The following is a 26,226-nucleotide window of genomic DNA, read 5'->3' as shown; positions in this document are numbered from 1 at the left end:
TTCATACTTCCCAAAATGTTAATGTTTTTGTTGTTATTAATGAAAAAATATCAGGTATGTGCTATCGTTGTATTCCAAAAAAAATGACACGCAATTTTCACTGATGATATACAGGGGGTCCATTCGAAAATAAAAAGTGAGGGGTGGTTACCACAGGGCTGTTACTTTGTAAATATATATTCTTTTGAGATAAAGCAATACAAAAATGATCAAATTCAAACAACAAAGCATGTGCAGATGTAATTTGAGTATTAGCAGAGGACATGTAAACGGGGCATCATACATTTTAACGTATGATACAAGAGAACAGATAAAAACGAATAGCCATACCATATTTTCATCTATCTTATGAGCGGAAGTTTTGAATCGGAGACCAAAGGTGATATTAACGCTTCCTCTGCCTTTGACAAAATAGGTTAGTAGCTATCATGAATGATTATCTGAGAAGTTCTTATTTACCTTCGTCTTATTTTCTCTGTTTGATATTATTGTCTGAATTTTGCCTTATTTTGATTCTTGAATTATTTCAACATCTATGTTTAATTGAAGAGTTATGCAAAAAAGTAAACCTTTGTGCAAATTTGTTTTGAACTCTTATCTTCCCGATATACTCTCAACATTTCAACTATTCAACGCTTAACTATTGAGGATATTATTTTTTAAATATGGAGAAGAAAACAACAGAATTTCCACGAGGTCCAAAAAGCTGGGCTCCCTCTTTCAAGACGTAGTCTAGGTCTAGATACCTGACTTTTCGCCTATAATAGACATCTTCAGTAATCATATATTGTAACTTGACAAAATATAAACTCATTTTTTTGAGCACTTGATCATGAATATCAAAACACAAAAATAAATTTCCATTGCAATATCTAATGTAATAAATCATTTTATTCGTGATTCTGTAATTTGATGGGGTTTCATTCGATCAAAAATAAAAAGCTATAAAATCAACCTGCAATTCAGAAATATAGCTGAAGTGAAAAGCTGTGTAGACAATTAGGCATTCTGAACTTTCATAACTCCATCGGAAGATACTGATTAGCAAATAAAACTTCATAATTGATCATTCGGTATTTCAATTTATTTTTAAACCTTTTGAGGTTAGCTGATATTTCATTATTAGAGGATTTTAATTCAAAATTCTGCGATTATTTTCACGGGATCCAATTCCAGGTCATCCGATGTTTCTGGTAATGTTTTGATGTTTTCATCGTACACTGATATTCCCAGTGCTTTAGCCCATTCACAGAATTCGGGAAAATGGAATTCCAGCAACAGGTGGCTGCTGTTTTGTTATGTTGCCGACGCGTCACATGTGTACGGGGATGCTATTAATTTCACCCCAAAATTTAGGGTTCAAGCGACGGAGTAATTTGTCGCAACAACAAAATTTGTCCCAGATTAATCAAGTTCAAACGAACAACTTCGTGACACTTCATGACACTAAATTGCAGGCTGCTTTCATCAAGAGAATTATGTCGAACTTGGTGAAATGAGGAATTGCCACTTTGGAAGAATTAATGTGGAAATAATAATACATCTGAGCCAATGAATAATTCTACCAACAAAATGGTTTTTAAACGTATGTTTAAATATCGATTTCTTTATCGGGTGTCCCTCATTAGTTGTCTAATGGGGGGATCTCAGAATCCTTTTGAGAAAAAAAAAATAAATGGCACGTTTTCGGGCTCGATTTTTGAGAGGATTCATTTCGTGAAAACCGCAAGCTTATAGGTTCAACTGTTCTCAAGCTATAAGAGAAAATTGTGAAAAGGCGTGAAATGAAAAGTTCTCATAACATAACAAAAACATTCTATAGTATGTTCAAAGTCACTTGGAGGAAGCCAGAGTATTTCGATTATACAAGGATTGTTCAAGTTTTCAGAAAATATTTTGAGGTGAATGAATTTATTGCCTAACAATCATTCAAATAAGCCCCGGTATTTAGCGAATCGCGATATCCACTTCGAAGGGACATCTGGCCAAGCGTTTTTATGGACTAGTTCAAGTGACTTTGGATATACTATACAATAGAATTCATTGGTATAATCCTTTCTTTTTATAGCAACTAGTTTCCGAGTTAACAACTTTGCTTCCGCCGTTTTGCAATGAATGGCTGTAGCGGTAAGTGGTAGTCGAAATAAATAGGTCGTAGGTATCATACAATAAGCTAATGAGGTATTTGTGAATATAACGCCATCGAAATATTAGTCGATTTATGTCTGCATCATGAAGTTATTCTCGATTAAACATGTCAGATTACGAGTCAAATTAGTATCATTTGCGGGAGGTTTGAATTTTCTGCTTTAATATGAAAAAATCTGCGACTGAGGCTCATCGAATACTCTCAAATACCTATGGTGAGGCCGCTATTAGTGGAAGGACCTGCAAAGAGTGGTTCCAACGCTTCAAGAACGGTGATTTAGACGTCGAAGACCAGTATGGCGGTGAACGAGAGAAGGTTTTTGAAGATGCAGAGGCATTACTTGATCAAGACTCGTCTCAAACGCAACAAGAATTGGCAGGATCATTGGGAGTAACGCAACAAGCCATTTCAAAAGGCCTGAAAGTTATGGGAGTGATTCAGAAACAAGGAAATTGGGTGCCGGACGTGTTGAAACCGAGAAATGTTGAATGGCATTTGTTTGCTTGTGAGCAGCTGCTTGCAAGGCATTGACGAAAGCGCAAAAAATCATGGGGATATCCCGACCATGCCTCCTCGTCGGCGGCCAAGCCGAATATTCACGGTTCCAAAGTCATACTCAGTATTTGGTGGGATCAGCTCGGCGTATTGTATTATGAGTTGTTAAAACCGACTGAAACAATCACAGGCGATCGTTATCGAACGCAATTAATGAATTTAAGCCTGGCAAACGGCCGTAATACAACGAGTTATGACATGATAAAGTGATTTTACAGCATGACAACTCGACGCCATGTTGAGAAAATGGTCAAGACATACTTGCAAACGTTGGCATAGGAAGTCCCACTCCACCTGCCGTGTTCTTCAGACGTTGCTCTCTCGGACTATCACTTGTTTCAATGGCACACGGCCTGACTGACCAGCACTTCCGGTCTTAGGAAGAAGTTAAAAGTTCGTTGAGAAATTTATTTATCACGTTATATATTTTTGCCAAGGGAAGAATCGAACGATTTTATTCCCTATTTTCCATTTCTTATGGAATTTTCAGTTCGACGCTTGGGCGTAATGAGAATGAGAGTAAATAGCTGTGTCATCAGCAAATAGTGCAATTTTGGTGTAAGGGTATTCCGAGAGTTCATGAATGAAAATGTTAAAAAGTATGAGGCTAAGGACTGCGCCTTGGGGGACACCTGCTTCGATGTTTTTTTATTGGGAAAGTGTGTTTTGAACTTTAATCACAAATGTTCTGTTTTTTGATTAGGAATGTAAAACCTTGATTGAAGATGAGGTGGTTTCAAGTTTGAACAATTTGAATAATAGACCCTCGAGCAAGAAGTTATCAAATGCTTTTTCAATGTTAAGAAGCAACATTACCTTGTTCTTGGATTTGTTGACGTTTGTTAAGATATCGATGACAATTCTTGCAATTTGTTTTGTTTTTGTTGAATCCAAATTGATAAGGGTTCTGCATATTCGATGTTTTCGATCCAGTACAATTTTTTTGCTAGTTCATCTATTACTCTATCGATTCAACCACCATAACATGTGGTATAACGTTGTAAATTTCTGTTTTACATTTCTCACTGCCTCGTTCCCCAAACTTACAAGAGCTTCATAATGAATGAGTTAAATTCAATGCTTTTATTTATTTTACTCCGAGAGGAATTATTCTCTGTCTATTTTTCCGTCTAAAGCTGTTTTCAAGATTAATCCGAACGTCTTACCTTATAAATTTGACCTCCCCCAAAAATAAAATATTGGGGTGTCAGACGAATATTCTCAACATTTACCTCATGGAGAATATTCTGTCGCTTCGCTTCCGAAGCTGTCAGTGTGAAAAGCGAAACTCTGGACTAGGAACCAACAGGGATGGAATTTAATTATGACGAAATACGAGACAGGCACAACAAAACAACCACCTGTTGTGGCTTCCAAACCTGAATGTATGGATGGGGGTACGTGTGAAATTTTTTGTTCGTATTTTGGATAGAGTTCATTAAAAACGTACGCATTGTTCACACTATAAGCTTCAAATTTTTGATTAGCGATAATTCGATTAGCTCGAGTAGCTGGATACAGGGTAAATTTCGGATGAACCGTAATCGATATTTTTAGGAGCCAGAATTTTTCAGAGAAACAATGATCACCTCTTTGTACAAAAATTAATTGGTTGTTACTTCGATTTTACGGACTGTATATTTCATATTGCATAAAAAATTCCCTCTTATTTATTATTCATAGGCGTACAACTTTGCTTCCGCTGCTTTTTTCCGAAATTCGTGGCTTTATTGTAAAAAACTGGTTATAACGGGTGTTTTCTTTTCGAGGTATATAACTTTAAGTTGGCGACCGATTTAACAGATGTCAAGTGATTTATTCTCAGTTTGGTTTGGCAATTCATCATAAATAGACTCACGCCTGAACAACGCTTGCAAATAGTGCAATTTTATTTCGAAAATAATAGTTCTGTGCGGAATACGTATCGCACACTACGTCCATTAGCGATGAAGCGCACTTCTGGTTGAATGGCTACGTCAACAAACAAAACTGCCGCATTTGGAGTGAAGCTAATTCTCAAGTGTATGTCGAAACACCGTTTCATCCAGAAAAACTGACTGTTTGGTGCGCTTTATGGGCTGGTAGAATCATTGGTCCGTACTTCTTCAAAAACGATGATGGCCAGAACGTTACAGTGAATGGTGATCGGTATAGAGTCATGATTACTAGCTTTTTCATTCCTGAATTGAACAAACATGATGTCCAGGAGCTGTGGTTCCAACAAGACGGCGCAACATGTCACACAGCTCGTGCCACAATCGATTTATTGAAAGACACGTTTGGTGACCGCCTAATTTCACGTTCTGGACCTGTGAATTGGCCTCCAAGATCTTGTCATTTTTCACCGCTAGACTACTTTCTGTGGGGCTATGTAAAGTCATTGGTCTATGCGGATAAGCCACAAACCCTTGATCATTTGCAAGACAACATTCGCCGAGTTATTGCCGATATACGGCCACAAATGTTGGAAAAAGTAATCGAAAATTGGACGTCCAGATTGGACTACATCCGAGCCAGCCGTGGCGGTCATATGCCAGAAATCATATTTAAAATATAATGCCACAAGATTATCTTGTGGATAAATCAAGTTCATGTCAATCGAATAATCCATCGTTGTTTTATTGCAATTTAAAGATCTATAGCTCTAAAAAAAATACCCTTTACATTTATGATTCAATGTATTGTCTTTCGCTGGCCAGTACTTAATAATAATAATAAACGCCTTTATTGGATAGATGCATTCTGCTCAGGGGCGAAGTCTAGCAATGCTATTCAACTCAATCCCCCGAGTAGAGTGAAACACAATAACATGATTTACATTGAATAATTTCTCCTATTTTTCGAGCAGCGTACGAATCCCGCGTCATCCTTTGAAGCGATCCACGAATCGATCCAATTTTTTACTTCTTCATAAGATCGGAAGTGCTGGTCAGCCAGGCCGTATGCCATCGATCGAAACAAGTGATAGTCCGAGGTAGCAACGTCTGGAGAATACGGCGGGTGGGGTACAACTTCCCATTTCAACGTTCCCAAGTATGTCATATATCATTCATGAGTACAAGAAAAGCACAGTACTCAGAAAGTAATAGAATATTGAAAGGAATATCGAGTTTCTGACTTCTTGGATATGAATTAATAATTACTGAGGAATTTTAGTATGAAACCACTATTAGATATCATTTCCAAATTATGAAATCAAACAAAGCCTGGAGGTTTTTCAATATTGAGAAACTTTATTTTTTATTATGTTGTTATGAAGAATAGTGACTCAATATATGTTTCCATTTCAAAAAAGTTGATATTTTTGGTTCTTTTATATAATAAGTTTGATAAATAAAAGTTTTTTTTGCAAGGTTCTTTCTCATTTCATCATTTTTTATTGATGTGACTTTACACAATAAAACTGCTGAAAATCAATTAGCTCGATATCATTCAAGGACAAGACAAATTCAAAAGGCTTCAAAAAATTGCACTCCGCAATTTGCTTGAATATTTCTTTTTTTTCTCGCACCATATCCAAGAGGGAACCACCTCCAGTTATTCCTTCCCGGAAGAGAAAATGCACTGACGCACCCTGTATAATGAAGTGTGATCCTTGAGTGCTATCAAATATCTAAACACTCATTATCCCTCCGCATCGTTGAAACAAAAAAGACAATTCGGATTTCCCTTCACCTCATTATTCAATGATAAAATCTTGATTAAATAATCCAAATGATATCACAAGACATGGGCGAGTGGACATTTGAAAGCGGGAAAGAAGAAAAACGCATCAGTTAACGCAATGAGGTATTCCCCACAATTTTAAACAAGCGTGTTGTTCGGGGAGTGCCCTGCATTTAGACACGGGAGGATGGGAATGCAGAACTTCCACCGTAACTTTTAGGACATTGTCCCTACTTTTTATAACCCGAGAAAAACTTTTAATTATTAGGGTCCTTTATTTATGACGAAGATAAAACCTCCTGAATTATTGCTACGCAAATATTCTTTCAGCGAATATCGGTTTTTTAATTATAACATGGACGAATAATTTATTGAAATTCATTATTTTTCAGTCCCTCGAAAAACCTTAAAGAAACGCCAGTTCGAGATGTTTTATGAAATTATCATTTCTTTAATTGGTTTTCGGTCTTGAATTAATCATTCTTGAACTGGGCAATATAACTTACCTGCACCGCGTCCCGAACTTATTAATTAATTAATTAATCATAAAGGAGGAGAGATTAACTTTCTTCAGATATTTGCATTGAGCAAAATTAGAATACTTTGACTTTCTTCCGATATAATTCCCACATAATCTTCTCAACGCCACTGAATGAAAACTTAGAGATTTCACACATAGGTTCGTTATTTGATCTGGCTTGTCTCATCGAAGAAACGATAATATTATCTTGCAGGTAGCAAACTCAGATCTTCTTTTTGTATAAGGACTGGAATTTTATTCCAAACGCCTCTACTTCAATTTCTTCTATTTCCTACTGTTGTCTGATTGAGAGACTTTCCTTCCTACTGCATGTCACTTTTTTCTTCTATTTAGTTCTGGTATTTCCTCTTATCTGTCATTATTATCTTGATTTGTAGTATTTTTCTTCTAATTTCTCACTTTCATGCTCTTTCAGCGTCTCTATTGTCTTCTTTCTCTGTTTGTAAACTATTTCCTCAATAGTTTCAATTTTCAATTCTCCTCTGATTTTTTGGTTGGTTGTATACCATGAGGCGTCAACCGCTATTCTGATTACTGTATTTAACGTACTATGCCACTGATCCTTATATAATTATTGTCTTTCGTTTTATACCAAGTTACTCCTGCATACGTAATGCTTGGTTTTAGCACTTTTTTATTATCTTCAGCTTGCACTTTTAGGATTGAGCAGCAGGTACAGTCTCCCGTGCAATTACCTTGTATTTTTTCTGTTTTCTTCTATCGGTTTGTTAAAATTAATCCTTTCATCTAGTATTACTCCAAGATGTTTTGCTTCCTTTTTCCATTCTATCATCTGTGTTCCTATTTTGGCATTTCCTGCTTTCTCTTTCTTTACTGTTGTTCCTCTGAAGTAGATTGCAAGTATTGTATCAGTTTATCTAGGTCTAGGTTGGCACGAAATCGTGGAGGAAAATCTACTACCCTAAACTACCCTATCTGTAACTGCCTAGTAATGGTTCTCAGCATTCTTCTGTGATAGTATATAACAGTGTCTTCTGCGAATTGGGCTATCTTCATTCTATTCATTTTTGGTATGTCTGCCATGTATAAGTTATTGAATAGCAGCACTCCTATCACCGATCCTTGGGGAACTCCGGCTTCAATTTATCTGATCGTCGGGGTAGCAAACTGAGACAAATATGATATGAGAATCGGAAATTGGTTGACGTAACACAAAATATTCATCAAAATTTAAAGTCTTGAAGTAGATTTTTGGAATGAGATAAAGTCTGCCAGTACTATCTCAGATTAATGAGATGGTTATTCGATGAGAGATCATGAAATTTAGTACCTAAATCATTTCTTATGTCGCATTTATTCTTCTTATAAGAGATCCAATAATTTGAAGGCAAAAACTCAATCAATTCTCGAAAATTTTTCAAATATAGAAATTGACTTCAGCATTGAATTTCAATGATAGTATACATTTTTCCATTTTAAAATAAGATTTTTATTGAAACAATCAAAAGATTTAAAATATTCTTCTAGGAAATAATAAAAGTTTGTGAAATTTTCAGTGTTTTTGTGCCATATATTATGAGAATAGCTTAGATAGTTCTGAATGTTGGTGAATAGGTGCTGCATAAAAAAATAATTACAAATTGCTTTATAATTTTTGTGTAAAACTGAAACCGGTAGATATATTCGAATAAGATTTGATGAGTTTCAAGAGGTGATTACAGCGTATTTATTGGCATGTAATTAAGAAAATTATGTTTAACATTGGCAAGCTTACGGATGAAGTCTTTTCTTTTTAGAAAACATGGTACGTCACTGGGATATTTTAAGCTGAAAATTATTTTTTAATTCCTTATTCAACATGTGACAAAAAATTCTGTTTATTCGTGGGACTCCATTATTATTGGAGGAAAAAAACATCTGAATTCGTATTTTCCAATTCTTTAATGACTGATCTATTATTGGGTAGTTCTTGATAATTTATAACAGTTAAGAGGCATAAGTAAAAAAGGCATAGATGATTTTTTTTCTCACGAATTGAACAAGCAATTTGAAATGATATTGAGTCTGAAATATCTCAGTGGCCCACCAATTTCATCTCGAATGTTTTTTTTTGCGAAAGTTTATGGAAATATTATTATAATTTCTCAGAAAAGCTCAATTATTCGTGCGTGTTTCTTCATAATTCTGGTTACTTTTTTCCGTCTACCGATATACTTTCGTGACATTTTATGTACAGAAAGTGGTGTGAATAAGGCTAGAAACCAATCAAAATACAATGAAACGGTCCGTATCATCAGCGAAACTACTTGAATGTCTCTCAGGCCTCAGCGGAACGAATGCATCGTAAGCAACATTGTGCACACGCAAATAACTACAAAAAAGCCCCTCGTATTCCATCGCCTCTCACCCTCCAACCCTTTTCACTTCCTCGCCCCTTTTGTGAGTCACTATGTATATTTACGTCGTTGTTTTCTATTGATAATACCATTCTTATTCCCGTTCACCCTTCTAGATTGAGTTTCATGCTTTTCTAAACAAAGATTAAATGTTGACAGTTGTGTTTATTTTTAATTAAGTGCTTCGATATTGAAATTTCTCCCGATACTTGTTTTTTCAACTCGTGGTGTGGAGAGTTATAATCTTTTCGCGGAATAAGTTTCGCTCAATCGGAATATTCAAATCAGAATTTCGTTGCTTAGTCTGTTGATTCGTATGCTGCACAATTGTTCAGTGCTTTCAATACGTTTTAATCGGACTGATATTCAGAATTCTAAACGTTTGGGACTTTAGGATTTTCCAATAGGAGGTTATATTTTTCATAGCCTACTAGATGGACAGCTGTCACTTTTGACATTTGACAATGACAAACTACAATGTCAACATGGATGAAATAAGATCAAAAACAAGATTAACTGAAGTAAGAGGACCACAAGGATCCATCATTGGGCCACTGTATATATACTCTAAAAAAATTCATAATAGCATATATGAATTCTGGCATAAGAAAGAGAACTGCAAGGCACACTCAACAAAGTGGTACGAAAATCAATAGACGCCCCATGAAAAACATTAATAACTAAAAAAATAGGTGAAGAACTAGAGATTAAGATAATCGAAGAAGTAATACAGAAAAGCTATCTAGCATTACACATCTTGATATCGAAGAAATAAAAAAAACAAGAAACGATATTTCAATATAACAACAGTATAATGAAAGGACTATTAATTCCATAGGGAGCTTTTCCAGCAAAAAAATAAGATGAGAGGCAAGAAAGCCAGAAGTGAATTAGGTCCTCATATAAACACCAAGAATCATTGATGGCTATTATGAGGCTATTCTGAGCTACGGAGAGCATGTTCTAAAAGTCAGGGATCACTGAATTTCACACCACAGAACGCACTTAATAATTTGAAAGAAAAACCTCGCCAAACCAATAATTCCTCGATTTTCTGGGATTGATTTCACCAGAGTATTTCATTTCCATTTCACAACTTTCCCATAAAGCTGATTTCCAATGTTCTGAACACATTGTGGATAATTCCAGACTTCCTCATTATATACACATATACTCATATTATACTAACTGACAAAGAAACTGCAACACCCAGAAAGAGGTTTTAAATTTTTAATTTTTTTTGGTAAAACATAGATAGTAAAACAAGGAGTAAATGATTGAAATTTGGAGAAACAACGAAGGGTTTAAGATTTCTTTCAAGAAATTTGTTAATAATGTGTTTGTTCACCGCGATTATCTATACACTCCCCAACACGTCTCGACATTGATGCAATAAGATGGTCTATTTCTTTTTGAGGGATACCATCCCAAGCTACCTGTACTTCATGTCTCAGAGCCACCAAAGTCCGAAGGGGTTGGGAAAAATTTCCAAGGTGAGGAAGAACATATGGCTCCACTATTCCTTGAAGGTAACGCAGCACTTTCATGTTACTTCGACTAAAGATAAAAGGTGACCTACTTGCATGTGCAATAATAGCATTCCATACCATAACGCCAACTGCCAGTGTAAATGACGCTCAACATCAAACTGAGGTTCACGTTTTTCTCCACGACGTCGTCTAACCCTTCTTCGGCCATCATGAGCACCCAAGGAGAATGGAGCTTTATCATAAAAAACTACCTGATGCTATTCCACAGTCCAATGTTGACGTTCTCTGCAGCACTGTAATCGTTGCCGGCGATGCTCAACCGTCAGAGGTAATACAAGATAGGGTCGATGATGCCGCAGTCCAAAAGACCTTATTCGGCGGTAAACTGTTCGGACAGTTACAGGATGGCCTTGTTCTCCTAACCACTCATCAGCCAAAGATTGAGTTGTCGTAAATCGGTCTCTAATGGCCATAAGTCTAAGACGTCGATGTTGAACTTCATTTGTTCCCTTCGACGTCCGGTGCTTACTCTTTATCGATTTTGGGCATTATCAAACCACGGTTGACAACATCTCATAACAGTTGTTGGATTTCTAGTCATACGGTTAGCGATCAAAATGACAACTCCGCCTCCCGTAGACCAATAATTCGACCTCTTTCAAATTCACTTAGCTGGCAATAAATTCCGCGTACACGTGTTCTAGACATTTAAAGAACATCAACTTTGGATCTCCTCGAACAGCTGGTTTGTTGAAATTAAAAAAAAATGCAAAAAACGACTACAAAATTTAAACAACAAAAATTGTGTACATGAAAAAACCTTCACGATTTTTGTCTTCAAATTCAATCATTTACTAGGTACTTGATATAGGTACTATCTATTTTTAACAAAAAAAAAAAATTTAATTTAAACAACTCCTTCTGGTTGTTGCAGTTTGTTTGTAAGTTAGTATATTTATTGCACCAGACTATTTGATTTTCATTTTTCAGTAAAGAGATTTCTAAAGTTCTAAAACTACATTGTTGATTATTCCAGACTTCTTCATTCTTTTTTTTGAAATCATTATGATGTGTATAGCCAACAAATATAAAATAAGAAATAAATTATTCTATAGCTGTTAGTTTACCATTATTTTGAACAATTTCTGTGGAGTTTTTCTGAACTTCCAATATAAATCCTGCAGACTCGCGCAGTCGATATTCTGCTGTGATTTCATAAATAATAATATTTATTATTTTATTTATTATTATTTATTTAATAAAAAATAAAAATTGAAATTTGAAGATATTACCCAATATTAGCCAATATTACGGCGTCAGAGCAATAGCACTATCGTTACTCACCTCATATATTCCAAACCGGAAACAAATAATATCACATAACCAAGAATATAGTTTCAAGTCAACTATCATCCATGGCATCCCTCAGGAATAGATCCTGGGACCTTTTTCATTTGTTAATCTTATTAACAACCTCCCAAAGAATATTGACTGTCACAATTGGTTTTACTCAAACGAATTATGTCTCAACAACGAAAAAACTATCGAAACTAAAACTACATTGTTGATTATTCCAGACTTCTTCATTCTTTTTTTTGAAATCATTATGATGTGTATAGCCAACAAATATAAAATAAGAAATAAATTATTCTATAGCTGTTAGTTTACCATTATTTTGAACAATTTCTGTGGAGTTTTTCTGAACTTCCAATATAAATCCTGCAGACTCGCGCAGTCGATATTCTGCTGTGATTTCATGGGACACGTAGATTGCATCTGCTGCGTCATGATCTCCAGGCGTTCTTTCGTGCACAACCAAAACACAAAATAATACGTAGGGGTTGGCGGGATAGTGTAAATACGCTTCTGGAAATATGAGCCTTCTTCGTTCAGGGGTTCCCAGTCGCTAAACGCTTCTCTGCTCACGTAGTTCAGAGATTATCGCTGCTGATACTAACAATATAATATATAATAAACGTTTGCCTTTAAATTCTCATTCATGAGTTGCCATTCTCTGCAACTGGAGAAAGAAGTAAGCAGAGGTATAGTCAGGAGGAGTGAGAGAGAGCAAAATTCCCCCTGTATAAAATAAACCGTTATGTTATTATCTTGGCCAATTATACTCACCTACAATTCCAGACAAATTACAAACTATTACAAAGTTCGCCATTTCTTGGCTTCCTCTTTTCAGTCTTTCGAGACCAATACGCCAAAATTGTTAATTACTTGCGTTTGTATTTTGGGGTTTTGTGGTTCTCCCTGGTTGGTGTTTCTCCCTGGTTTCATTATGATGAATAATCAAAATAGAATGTACGTGCCGCTTCTTCACGAAATTTCACATGAACCTTCAAACCTTTATTTAAAAATGAAATAGTAAATTTTTGATTGTGTTCGTATTCGAATATACACTGCGCAAATAAATTAACGCACATTATGGAAATCTCAAATTTATTCTACAACTGAAGGTGTTCTCAATGATAATTATTTTTATCAGAATTATGCATGCATATGTTATCCACTTTCAACGTTTTTCTTCAATACATATGTTTTTTCCCAGCAGGAATAGAAAAAGATGAGATTATGTATTGGCTCCATTCTGAAATCAGTTGTTCTCGATCAATTCTAGTGATCATTAGTTTTTCTTTCGTTTGATTTTCTACACTCGATCACTATGCAACGGGAAACACGCAATTTGACCCAAGAGGAATGTGCCCAAACGGTAGTTTCGCGAGAAAAAGGGTGGATATACACAAGAATTGCAGAAAGGTTTGGAGTTTCCCATACAAGTGTGTCCAGAATGTTGCAGCGATTCAGATAGACAGGTATGAATGTCCGAAGACCAGGACAGGGTAGACCACGGGTAACAACTGCCATTCAAGAACGTTACTTGAGAGTTTCTTCGTTGAGACAACGGTTTGCAACCGCTCGCCTCCTTCAAAATCAGCTTGAGCAAACTCATGGGGTGCAAATTAGCACTCAGACAATAAGAAATCGCCTCAGAGAATATGATTTAAGGCCTCGTGTCGCTGCAAGAGGCCCAGCTCTTACCCCAGCCCATCGAAGGGCGCGTTTGGATTTTGCGAGAGAGCATATCCATTGGAAAGAGGCCAACAGAGGTAATTGCATTGAGCATATCTTATATGATCCTCATCCAATTTTGCTTTTACATTCTCTTCAGTACATTAGAAAGCAAATTTTCCTTCTGAATGTTAGTTGAATTGGAGTGGCTCATCAATCTCATTTCAGATATATCAGAGGATTCCTGATTTCTCACTGCAAATCTGTCTCTTTTCATCTCTTTGTTTTTTATCATTTGGAAACTTTTATATCTGAAAGTATTGCCTATTTTTTGTGTTTCTCAAATGCATTGTCTGTCATATAATAATCAAATGAATTGTGCATTTGGATCTCTGGAGAAACGACAGGCAGCACAAGTATCATGCCTTAGTGTGTTCAACTGCTTTAAAGGCTTGAAAATGTATAGTACATCAAATACGAAGAAAAAAAGAATGGTAAGAATTTAACCAATAGTAAATGCAACTGTGATGATCTAACAAACTGTAACATTATACCTAAATGATAGTTGATTAGCTAACTCCGGGAGAGCATATAAGGGTAAAAATTTATAAGAATCTTTAAGGCAGGAACCATTCAGAAAAAAGCTTCATTCTCAATTTCAATATAATTTATGAAGGTGGCGATCCCTCTACTAGAGCTATTTTCCTGAAAGAAACTCACATCTAGTAAAACCTGCGCATTCGCCAATTTGGCATTTTATCATTTTGAGAGTTGAAAAATTCTAAAAATTTATCCGAAAGTCGGAAGTGATTTTTATTATTGAAAAACGAATCAGGACACTTCATGGTCATAAATTCATTAGAAGTAAGAATGATAATTTGTTTAACGTATTTACGATTATTCATTATTTTATTGATTCGGTCCTTATTTGATGCGAATTCCTTATAGATAAAACAGTGGCGACGCTAGAGGGAGGCCAGAAATGAAATGCTGAAATCCCCTGAAATATCACAAAAAATACAATATTAATTCAACCTTAACTAGATGGCGTCGTCACTAAGATAAAAAATTAAACAAAGTGATTTCCAATAATATAATGGATTAGTGAAAATTATTTTCTCATTATATAATCAATCAATCAATTATCCATATTGAGGAATACTAATCGTTCATATAACCCATTCGTAATATCTATTAACAATCTTTTATGAAATATACTGATGATCATCCTTCACTTATATTTACGATCATCTATCGGCAAGATTATCGAACATTTTTTATTCGTTCATTGCTTTAATTAACGATCGAATTCTCATCTTGATCGAATCTGCAGTTTTGAGTGGCCATCTTTACAAACTTAGCCGTGGTATTCAAGGTCCAATCTTCCCTTGCAAATTTCAATCTCCTAGGTCATTCCATTCGAAAGTTGTCAGAATCGAATTTGAGTCGAACAATATCGTTTGAGACCATTACCAGCTTAAAATTCGAAAATAACAGACATCTTGACTACATTGACAGCGATCAATTCGAATAACAAGCTTCCAAAAATGAATAAATCTACGTCGATATGAGATATAGAATGGAACTTCAGAGAAAGTTTTAGGATCCAATCTTCAATCTTTGGTGTATTTTAAATCGACACCATATGGTGTAGGAGGAACCATTGACCATTTTACGAATATTTGTCCAATATATAAATTTCATGGTGGTTTCCAAGATATCCACTCAGTTTCAGATTCTTTTTCAGCATGGGTCACTAACTTGATTTGAAGTTAGCGACCCAATAATATAATGGAAACTAACATTCATTACTCGTTTCTGGTTCTTTTCTTTTTTTGTTTTAGGGATTAAATTATGAAGTCGTCAACCGTTGGTGGAAAGAAAGGATGGAAAAGATTTAGTTTGGATGAAGAGGAAGCCCTTCAATATAAATATGTAAGCTTATTCTGCAAACAAATACACAAACCAGCCACTGCACCTATACGTGGAGACAGAGGTATTTATCTGGCTTTTGTATCATACCTTGAATTGTATGATGCCCAGTTGATATTTCCTCGCTAATACTGAGATTACATCTACACAATATGCTACACATGTGGACTCTCGTTAAGTCGATACACTATGGAGCCAAGATTTATCTTCGAGTTACGTTTAGTTCGACAATGTAACAAACTACAGGGTGTTACATTGAAACCAATTGCCGCTAGACAATAAGTATTTTTGATAATATTGTTAATCTAACTCATAAAGAATGTTACGGGGACGTCATTACTCGAAAGTAATTCACCCTGTATCTTAGATTTTTATTTTGAAATGCGGTAAATTGAATTAAAAAATCGACGTGTTTGAGGATTATTCTTCAAAATGGTCTGTTTAGCTAAAAATGAATTTGTTCCATACTTTACGGACACAGTGTATAGATGTATATATAACTGGTGTTTTATTTCGAGGTATATAACTTTAAAATGGCATTACTGTTCAAGATGGCGACCGATTTAACAGCTGTCAAGTGATTTATTCTTAGTTTGGTTTGGCAATTCATAATGAATAGACTCACGCCTGAACAACGCTTGCAAATAGTGCAATTTCATTTCGAAAATAATGATTCTGTGCGGAATACGTATCGCGCACTACGTCCATTTTATTTTGTTTCGAGATGAAACGCACTTCTGGTTGAATGACTACGTCAACAAACAAAACTGCCGCATTTGGAGTGAAGCTAATCCTCGAATGTATGTCGAAACACCGTTACATCCAGAAAAACTGACTGTTTGGTGAGCTTTATGGGCTGGTGGAATCATTGGTCCGTACTTCTTCAAAAACGATGATGGCCAGAACGTTACAGTCAATGGTGATCGGTGTAGAGGCAACTTTTTCATTTCTGAATTGAACAACCATGATGTCCAGGAGCTGTGGTTCCAACAAGACGGCGCAACATGTCACACAGCTCGTCCCACAATCGATTTATTGAAAGACACGTTTGGTGACCGCCTAATTTCACGTTTTGGACCTGTGAATTGGCCTCCAAGATCTTGTGATTTAAAACCGCTGGACTACTTTCTGTGGGGCTATGTAAAGTCATTGGTCTATGCGGATAAGTCACAAACCCTTGACCATTTGGAAGACAACATTCGCCGTGTTATTGCCGATATACCGCCACAAATGTTGGAAAAAGTCATCGAAAATTGGACGTCCAGATTGGACTACATCCGAGCCAGCCGTGGCGGTCATATGCCAGAAATCATATTTAAAATGTAATGCCACAAGATTATCTTGCAGAAAAATAAAATTCATGTCAATCGAATAATCCATCGTTGTTTTATTGCAATTTAAAGTTCTATAGCTCTGAAAAAAACACCCTTTATATACAGGGTGTTTCCTAAACATGCGGCAAAAATTCAGGGGGTTGTTCCTTGGACTATTCTAAGAATATTTTGTCCTTTGATGATTTTTGAAAAACCTATTTGTTTCGAAGATATAGGGGAAACAAAATTTCAGATAATAACATTTTATTATGAAAAATTACATGAAAATTCAACTCAACCTACAAAAACTGTTGAAAATGACCACCTCTAGCCAGCATACAAGCATCCAATCTTCTCCTCATTGACTGCCGAACCCTTTCAAAAACACCAGGATCATTTCTTATTAAGTTACACCCAGCAATGATCCGATTTCGCAAGTCTTCCACATTTTCTACTGGAGTGGTATAAACTAATGATTTTAGATTGCCCCATAGGAAATAATCTAAGGGGTTTAAGTTTTTTAGTAATTGGAATATTGTTAAACAAATTTAAAAATAAATTGTACCTACTTAGTAAACACAGTGCGGTACGCATTTTTATTTAAACTATTATTAATTTTAAAAATATGAAAAATGTTGTTCGCCCTGTATCTTCGAAACAAAGAGGTTTTTCAAAAATCATCCAAGGACAAAACATGCTTAAAATAGTCCAAGGAACAACCCCCTGAATTTTTGCCGCATGTTTAGGAAACACCCTGTATAGTAAGAAAAAAATCATTCTAACAGATCAAAGTACGATTTCGTGTGGTTATCCGCAGGGTGGATAAGGAAAACGATGCGGATATATAGTCGGGTAAATTCTTAATTCAATGTGCTGGGGCAATATAACGCTACAGTCAATTTGTTTGTGCAGAAGAAACCATGCCCGGCGCTGTGGTCAGTGTTATCGCTTTACACTCCATTTAGTCAGCTACTATGATCCGGTCGTGGAACAATACAAATACGATGCACGCAAGTGACCATCACAGACCGGAGGCCTACGCCTTATCGGCCAAGAAGTCATTATTTCGATGACAAAGGCCCGGTCCGCCATTTCTCACTGGTCCCATTGACAAGACGCGATTCCTACTGACCACATATATCTTCGTTAATTCAAACCGGAAACGGATGTGCCTGAATCCGACTCACTTTAATGCTGAAGCGATTGTTTTTGATAAATTGCCTTTATTATAATATCGATTACGGTGCATATATTCAGAGCAACGGCCCCCCTTCGAATATACAAGCCGATTATCGAGTTTGAAGATGCTGCAAAACACATCAAATAGTAATATACTGGAGAGAAAAAAAACGGGTCGCTTGATCATCAATGTTCAAATAAATACCTTTCCTACTTGGAATTTTTACGAGAATCATGAAATGGTATAGAAAAGAGAATTGCCCAAAGAAAAATGAAACTTTTTATTCCATTTCTCACAAAAATAGTAAGCTTTTTTTTTCGAAAAATCAGGAACTCGAATTTGAGAAATTGTCGTGTGACCAGCCTTCCAATATTCTCTTATGGAATATCCTCCCATTCATGACGAAAAGCTTCAACACAGGTGTTCTTTTTGTACAAGGACTGGAATTTTATTTCCTATATTTCTCTACTATGATTTCTCCAATTTTCTACTGTTGTTCATTTGGGAGAGTTTTCTCCCTTCTGCATGAGACTATTTTCCTCTATTTGACTCTTTGAAAGAGCTATTTCCTCTTGTCTGTCTTTCTTGTTGGAATTTGTATTATCTTTCTTAATTCTCTATTCTAGTTCGCCTTCAGCGTCTCTTTACTCTATTTAGTGTACTTTGTAACTGATATTTCTTATTGTCTTTCGTATTATACAAGGTTACTCCTGCATACGTAATGTTTAGTAATATCACTATATTTATTATATATTTATATTTCATTTATCTTCAGCTTGTTTACTGAGGGCAGTTCACTTGTTGGGTTGAGCTTGAGCATTGGGTAGAGTCTCCCGTGCAATTGCCTTTCTTTTTTTCTGTTTCTGTTCATTCTTTTATCTAGAATTACTCCCAGGTGATTTGCTCCCTTTTTCCATTCTATCGTCTGATTTTCTATTTTGGCGTCTTCTGCTTTCGCTTTCTTTACTGTTGTTTCTCCGAAGTAGATTCCAACTGTTTTCGTCGTATTCACTTTGAATCTCCATTTCTTGAAGTATTTCATCAGTTTATCAAGGTCTATCTGTAACTGCTTTGTAATTGATTTTCGCATTCTACTGTGATAGTGAATAACGGTGTTATCTACAAACTGGGCTCCTTGCATCTATTCATTTTCGTTGTATTATACATAGCATAAGTTGAACAACAGCGGTCCTATCACCGATCCTTGAGGAACTCCGTCACTTCACTCATTGCTGATAATAGGCTTATTGGTCGATAATTTGTTGGATCTTTTCCGTCTTTTCTTTTCTTCCAAATCAACGAAGGGTTTCAAATTATTGGGCGATAGAACTATAGTTCTGACCCGCCTTCCCGGTTGGTCCCATAGTTGTTCGATGAGATTCCAGTCATAGAATTTTTTCATTGACAGGAAGGAAAAAAAATCAAATTTTATACAAGACTTCCTCATTACCTACTACAGTAAAATAATCGATCTCAAATTGTCATGATTCCGCAAGTATTGAGTAAAATACATTAAGGCATTTCAATATCTGAACTTCACAAATTAATTTCACATATTCTACTACCCGTTCTTCGCCAAATTCAATACACATAATTACCCTTCTTGAATATTTTTCATTCGAAGAAAAGATAATGATTCGTAATGCTCCTCTAATTCAATTCCAAACAGACCTTATTGAATTTAATTTTTGGTGTACATATAACAGCGCTCAGTTTGCAGTACGCTGTGGGCTCATTGTGTTTAAAATTTAACAGGTTTTCATCGACAGGCTATCTGGTTTTACACAATTGCTGTTGATTTCATAAGAGCACCCCACGTATACGAACTCCTATATACATGTTCCACACATGTTGAAAAAGTAAACAACAGTTGTGATACGAGTTCATCGCATAACAAAACTCTATTGAATCTGATAACCATACAAAATGGATTAGGATAGGAGATCACAAAGAATATTTCTGTTGGAAACTTTTCCATAGTATCGATGGCTTTAGAAGTTGTCATGGTCTAATTTTTTTTTTTTTTGGATTGTGATCTGTAGACTCTTCATTGCTTGTTTGCAGCATAGATACCCTATGAATTTTTAAGTTTACTAATGAGTATTTAGAAGTCAGATAAATAGTAATAAGTGTTTTTAACGAAAATAAAATCAATCCTCACTTCGGCGTTTGTTCTTTGCTGAAATTAAGGTAATTTTACAATTTTAAGCCTTGAGATCAGTATAAAATCATTGTGTTCAACTCAATGGTCGAGAAGATGAGGTCAAAGACAATTCTGTCCGGCCAGCTAACGTGTACCGAAATTTAATAGATACTTTCACCTTTTAGGCTAGGTTTAAATCCAGAATATCTCAGTTGGATTCGTTAGTTATACCCTTATGAAAATTTTTCAATCTCAAAAACGTGAAACTAATATTCAGGAAATATATTCGGAAAATGCACTGATTTGTTTCGAATATTTTCGGTTATTTGATATATTATTGCATAGGCGTAGCTATATGCACATAATGAGGAAAAAAATCGTATTTTCCAAGCATGCATTTCTAATTTGAAATGCTTCTTTCTTTCCTCCAGAAAATGTCCCCAAATGAATGATAAATAGCATCTTATGGTAAGTTTCTCAAAATACCATGTTTTTCAACATATCACTTCAAAAAAAAAGGTTGTGATCAATCGTAGACGCTCTATACTAACTGACAAAGAAACTACAAATCATAGATAGTATACCAAGAAGTAAATGATTGAATTTGGAAAACAAAATTGTGAAGGTTTTTTCATGTGATCAATTTTTGGTACTTTGAAATTGTAGTCGTTTTTTGCAAGTTTTTTTAATTTTACAACAAACAAGCTGTTCGAGGAAATCCAAAGTCGATGTTTAGTTGTTATTTAAATTCCTAGAGCACGTGTACGCGGAATTTATCGCCAGCTAAGTGAATTTGAAAGAAATCGAATTATTGGTTTACGGAAATCGCTTACTGTACTAACAGAAATCCAACTACTGTTATGAGATGTTGTTAAGCGTGGTTTGATAACGCCCAAAATCGAAGAAAAGTAGGCACCGGACTTCGAAGGGGCACAAATGAAGTTCAAGATCGACGTCTAAGTCTTATGGCCATTAGAAACCGATTTGCGACAACTCGATTTTTGGCTGATGAGTGGTTAGGAGAACAAGGCCATCCTGTAACTGTCCGAGTGGGTTACCGCCGGGTAAGGTATTTTGGACTTCAGCATTATCGAATACATCTTTTGTAAATTTGAATTTAAACAGCTCCTTCTGGGTGTTGAAGTTTCTTTGTCAGTTAGTATATTTGGTTGTGAAATAACGTTTTTGAAGGTTCGTGCAAAATAACAACGATTCTAAAGGTCTGTTATAACACAAAAACTAAGATATTGTTCAAGATTCAATTCAAGTAACTCCCAGGTTTCTCGTAAAATTCTTCGAGTACGAATAAAAAAAAAGAATTTTTTTCATGAGAATTACTGCAAGTTCTTGTTTTATTGTGAGAGGAAGGAACGAGATATATCAAGCTTAATTCAATTCGTCGTTATTTATACTTCAGAAAGAGAAGAACGTGTCTGTCACTTGATAAAAAAAGCTGGAGAGAGAGAGAGACCTGTCGAAAATTCCAGGGAGTTAATTTTAAAAAATTGCCCTGTACTTGAAGTGTTTATTCGCAAACGCACCGGCAAAAGTCAGCGTGAAGCATAAAAGAAGCCATAACTTCCTGGAAAGCCAAGAGGAGCACTCATTTGACGTAACGAATTACAGGTGAAGTGTCTGAGTGATGAACTGCAGAAGTAATGAAAGCAAGAGGATGCACTGAGATGAGACGTATCGCTGGAAAATGTGGCGAAGTTAAATAATCCAAATTCTTACACAGACGTAGTTCGTGACATTCGTTCTGGCATATTTACATTTTAGCTTACCCGCCTTCCATTTCAGACTGGTAAAATTGGAAAAGTTGTAATTCAGATATGAAAACTGTATAGACACTCAGTGCTTCTGGTTCAAGACGAACTTAAGATGTTCTACGTTATGAATTCACTATGACATCTCATATTTGTCCGAAGTTATTAGCTATTTAGATAGATGTCGTCGATAAGACTTAAAACCAAAGTTGACTTATTCAAAAACGAAACATCTTTTAATGAAAACTCTCAACTCAAGAATATATTATTTGACTTTCGAACAGAATCAGTGGCGTAGAATGAAAATTGCAGCTTTCGATCGTAAGGATAAATTAATTTAAAATGTACACAAAATAAGACGAAATTGCAGCAATGCTTTGTGCAGAAGATTTTGCGAGCTGTTTTAATTTTTATTTTGAAGAATACGATAAAATTTTGACTTATGGAGTACAATATACAGAAACATTATCAAAGTTATGTAACTTCCTTGATCGAAAACGACGAATGAATCTTCTCAATTGGTGAAGAAAAGAATAAAATTCATCTGAAATTCCAAGAGGGATTACCACCACGTGGGTTTTCGTGGATCAGTCATACTTTGGTACCAATTAATTTTCCCTCTGGCACTCCTGCGATGACCAATCTTTGTACGGTGTACGAAGTTGTACATTCACCTAATCTTTTTTCTCTTTTCGAAGCAAATAAGTAGAGGGCAGCACTGTACGACGGTCGATTATTTATTTCACAAATTTATGGTTTTAACTCTTTTGTAATTATTTTTTGTAAGTTTTTCTTCTTCTAAAAATATATCAGTGCATTGTACATTGTACATATCATCAATTCTTTTGAGAAAAACGAAATGTTACCAATTTTTTGTTGTTGTTTCATTCGCAAATTGAAAATATTTACTTTCTACGGTATAAATTATTGTTTAAGGAAATTATGTGAAAACTCCATGAAAATCGGTGATTTGTATGACGAAATATCTCTAATTACGTTCTGAACTAAGTAGCCACATGATGGTATTCCCCTTTAACAGTTATTTGAAAATTTCATAAATCCCAAACAAAAGCAGCTGAAAGTTACGATGAAGAATATTGTACTTAATATAATTTTTCTACATTCATGCAAAAAGCAAAACTTTATTGAACTATATTTAGTGGAAAAACAAGTTCTTTATTGCACTAGTGCAATAAAGTTTTTATTGCACTCATCTGTCATTCTACTTCAACGTCCTGTCATCATGACAAACAAATATTTCAGCCTGAAGGAAATAACGATGTACAGTTACCAAGTACTAATACGTTTACAGCAGTAACAAAACAAGAAGTGGATTTAAAAAGTACTTCACTACGAAATATTCATATTGAAAATTGCACCAATTGTTCATTCACTTTCAACATTGAGGGTAAAAATAAATTTGAGTTAAATTGTTCGTAACGTATTAGTTCCTGTTTCAATGCAAATCGATATTGATAATAAAGTATTCAAGTTGCGCTTTTCATTTTCCTACACCTAGTGCCGCACCTCAATAAATCATTTTTTGCTTTTTGCATGAACGTAGAAAAAATGTTGTATGCAACTCGTGCGAAAATTGTACACATTCACTTTTTGCACTTGTTGCATAAATAATTATTATGCGATATGAATTCTCAAATTCCTTATTTTGTTTCAGCCCATGAGTTATCACAAAAATGTTTTTCTCAGTTTTTACTCTCATATTTTAACCTTAGACTTATTAGATGTCTAGGCCAGTGCTACTAATTATCAACTACAACTGAATATTGGCCTTTGTCCTCGACTTTGAAAATTTCATGTGAATCTATTAAAGCATTCAAGAGGTATAAATAGCATTCGAAAGTCTTTGATGAAATACATAAAACTGATTCAGATCTTCACATTTGAATACGCTGTATATTCAAAATTAATTGAAGGCAGAACACTCAAGAGAAGTGCGTGCTCACAGAAGTTCAACATCAGTGTTTTTCCTGCACCTCTACGTACATAAGTCCATTATAATCCTCTGTATATGAGAAAATACTTCTCGCCCTATTTCCACAAATTCATATTTCTCGCGATAATTCGCAATAAAAATTCAGAGCAGAAAAAGTCCACGCCATAAAGATGCGATAAAATGAAACAGCAAACTATTTATTCATCGGGCGGCTGGGCGAGAAACAGGGAACAGTTAAGGAGGCATTCCAAGTTGAAAAAAAAAAACCGAATTATATGAAAATTGGCTGGTCTTAAGTGGAAAGTAAAGGGTGAGGTTGTACCTGATTCTTATGCATAGTCCGTCTTGGATCGGGTCTTGAACGGGGGAGAACAAGCCTTATATCAGCGTTTTTGCTCTCCGTCTCTGTCTGCCGTGTTTGCGTAAGAGAGGGATATTATTCAATGTGACTTTGAGCACGGGGTTGATATTATATTCGAATCCGCATATATTCGCCATTAATACTGAAACAGTCGGTACTAATTTCAATCGGACGACAAGTTTCTGGCTAAAGTTCCTTTACACGTGAGGCCGAACAACTGGAAGTCTTCAGGCGATAGTATTGTCCTTACAAACTTGGTGCTACTCGAATTGGTCCACTGTCCCTAATTTACATTCATATATTTAAAGGGCCATTTAGGACCTATTTAGAGATGCATTAGACCTGTTCCTTCGACTTATTTGTTTGCCGCTGGATTTGGGTATAACTTCGAAGACGCTGTGTTGTTTGTGCTACAGCAGAGGGTAGTTGTTTTTCATCTCACTATACAACTTTGAATTATTTCTTCGTTAATGTTTCACGTGGAAATTGAAGGTGTTTTCAAAATTCTAACTATTCAAAATTCTATTATAACTATGAAACGATAAGAAATATACAGGGTGTACCAAATTCGTGTGCCTACTAGACGTTTCTAGAGAAGCTAAAATATTTTTATGACCTAAGTACATCCGGTTGGAGAGGAAATGGAAATTATTTAGCTACAACATTCTTTTCTTCCCAGGGCTAGCGTACAGATGGCACCGCCAGTGTCAAATTTTCGAAACATAGAGTTGAGTACGGGTATTTTCTGTATTGACAAAGCTCCCTGTTACAAACCAATGAAAACCATGGTGAAATTGAACTAATTGCGCTTCCAACTGCTTGACCACGCAGCTTATTCTCCAGATCTGGCCACCTGGGATTACTGGTTTTTTGCAGACATCTTAAGCCGGGTCCAGAGAAAAAATTCAGCTCTACTTCAGGTAGAGACGAATCTTCGTACAGAAAAGCTATTAAAACGTTAGATGAGCGTTAGAGTGCATATTTCACTCTTGAAGGTGACTATTCAAAATTTCTGAGTAATTAGAGAGTTTGGCTGGCATATTAATGTATCAATTACATCATGCCAGTTTCAGATTCTTTTTTAGAATGGGTAGTTAACTTCAAATCTATATAATGAAAACTAATATTTAGTACTTCTTTCTGCTTCTTTTTTTTTTTAGGATCCAATTGGAAATTATAGAGTCATCACCGAAAACAGAGGATGAAAAAAATTTTGTTTAGGTTGAAGAGGAAGTCCTTCAATATAAATTATGTCAGCTTATTCTGTAAATGTTACACAAACCAGTCACTACACCGATTCGGGGAGACAGAGTTTTTGCTGAGGTTTTCATCTGTTCTCTTGTATCATACGTTGAAATGTATGATGCCCCGTTACATTTCCTCGGCTCATACTGAGATTCATCGACACATATGCTTGATTGTTTGAAATTAATATTTTGTATTGCTCTTTCTCAAAAGAATATATATATATATATATATATATATATATATATATATATATATATATATATTACGTCGATAGGGGTACCACTTGATGAAACACCATGTATTGTGTCTTCGAATATGCCTATTTCAAACACAAAAAAATTTCTGTGAATAGGAATTCCATCAAATTGCATGGTGGATTCTCTTCTAGGAATTTTTTCAGATAGTTCACCTCCGGCTTCTTCCATTCTAGATCAAGTTCTTTGTAGAATCTAGTCTAGTAAGGCCGTAGACCATGTGACACTGGAATAATGCATAGTAGGTTGGAAGGACTGTTTGGTGATGATTTGTCTTCAACGACTTATGGCATATAGGT

This window comes from Harmonia axyridis, chromosome X (assembly GCF_914767665.1).
Source record: "Harmonia axyridis chromosome X, icHarAxyr1.1, whole genome shotgun sequence".
Classification (NCBI taxonomy): domain Eukaryota; kingdom Metazoa; phylum Arthropoda; class Insecta; order Coleoptera; family Coccinellidae; genus Harmonia; species Harmonia axyridis.
The sequence above is the reverse complement of the archived record's forward strand: the minus strand, read 5'-3'. Positions refer to the sequence as shown.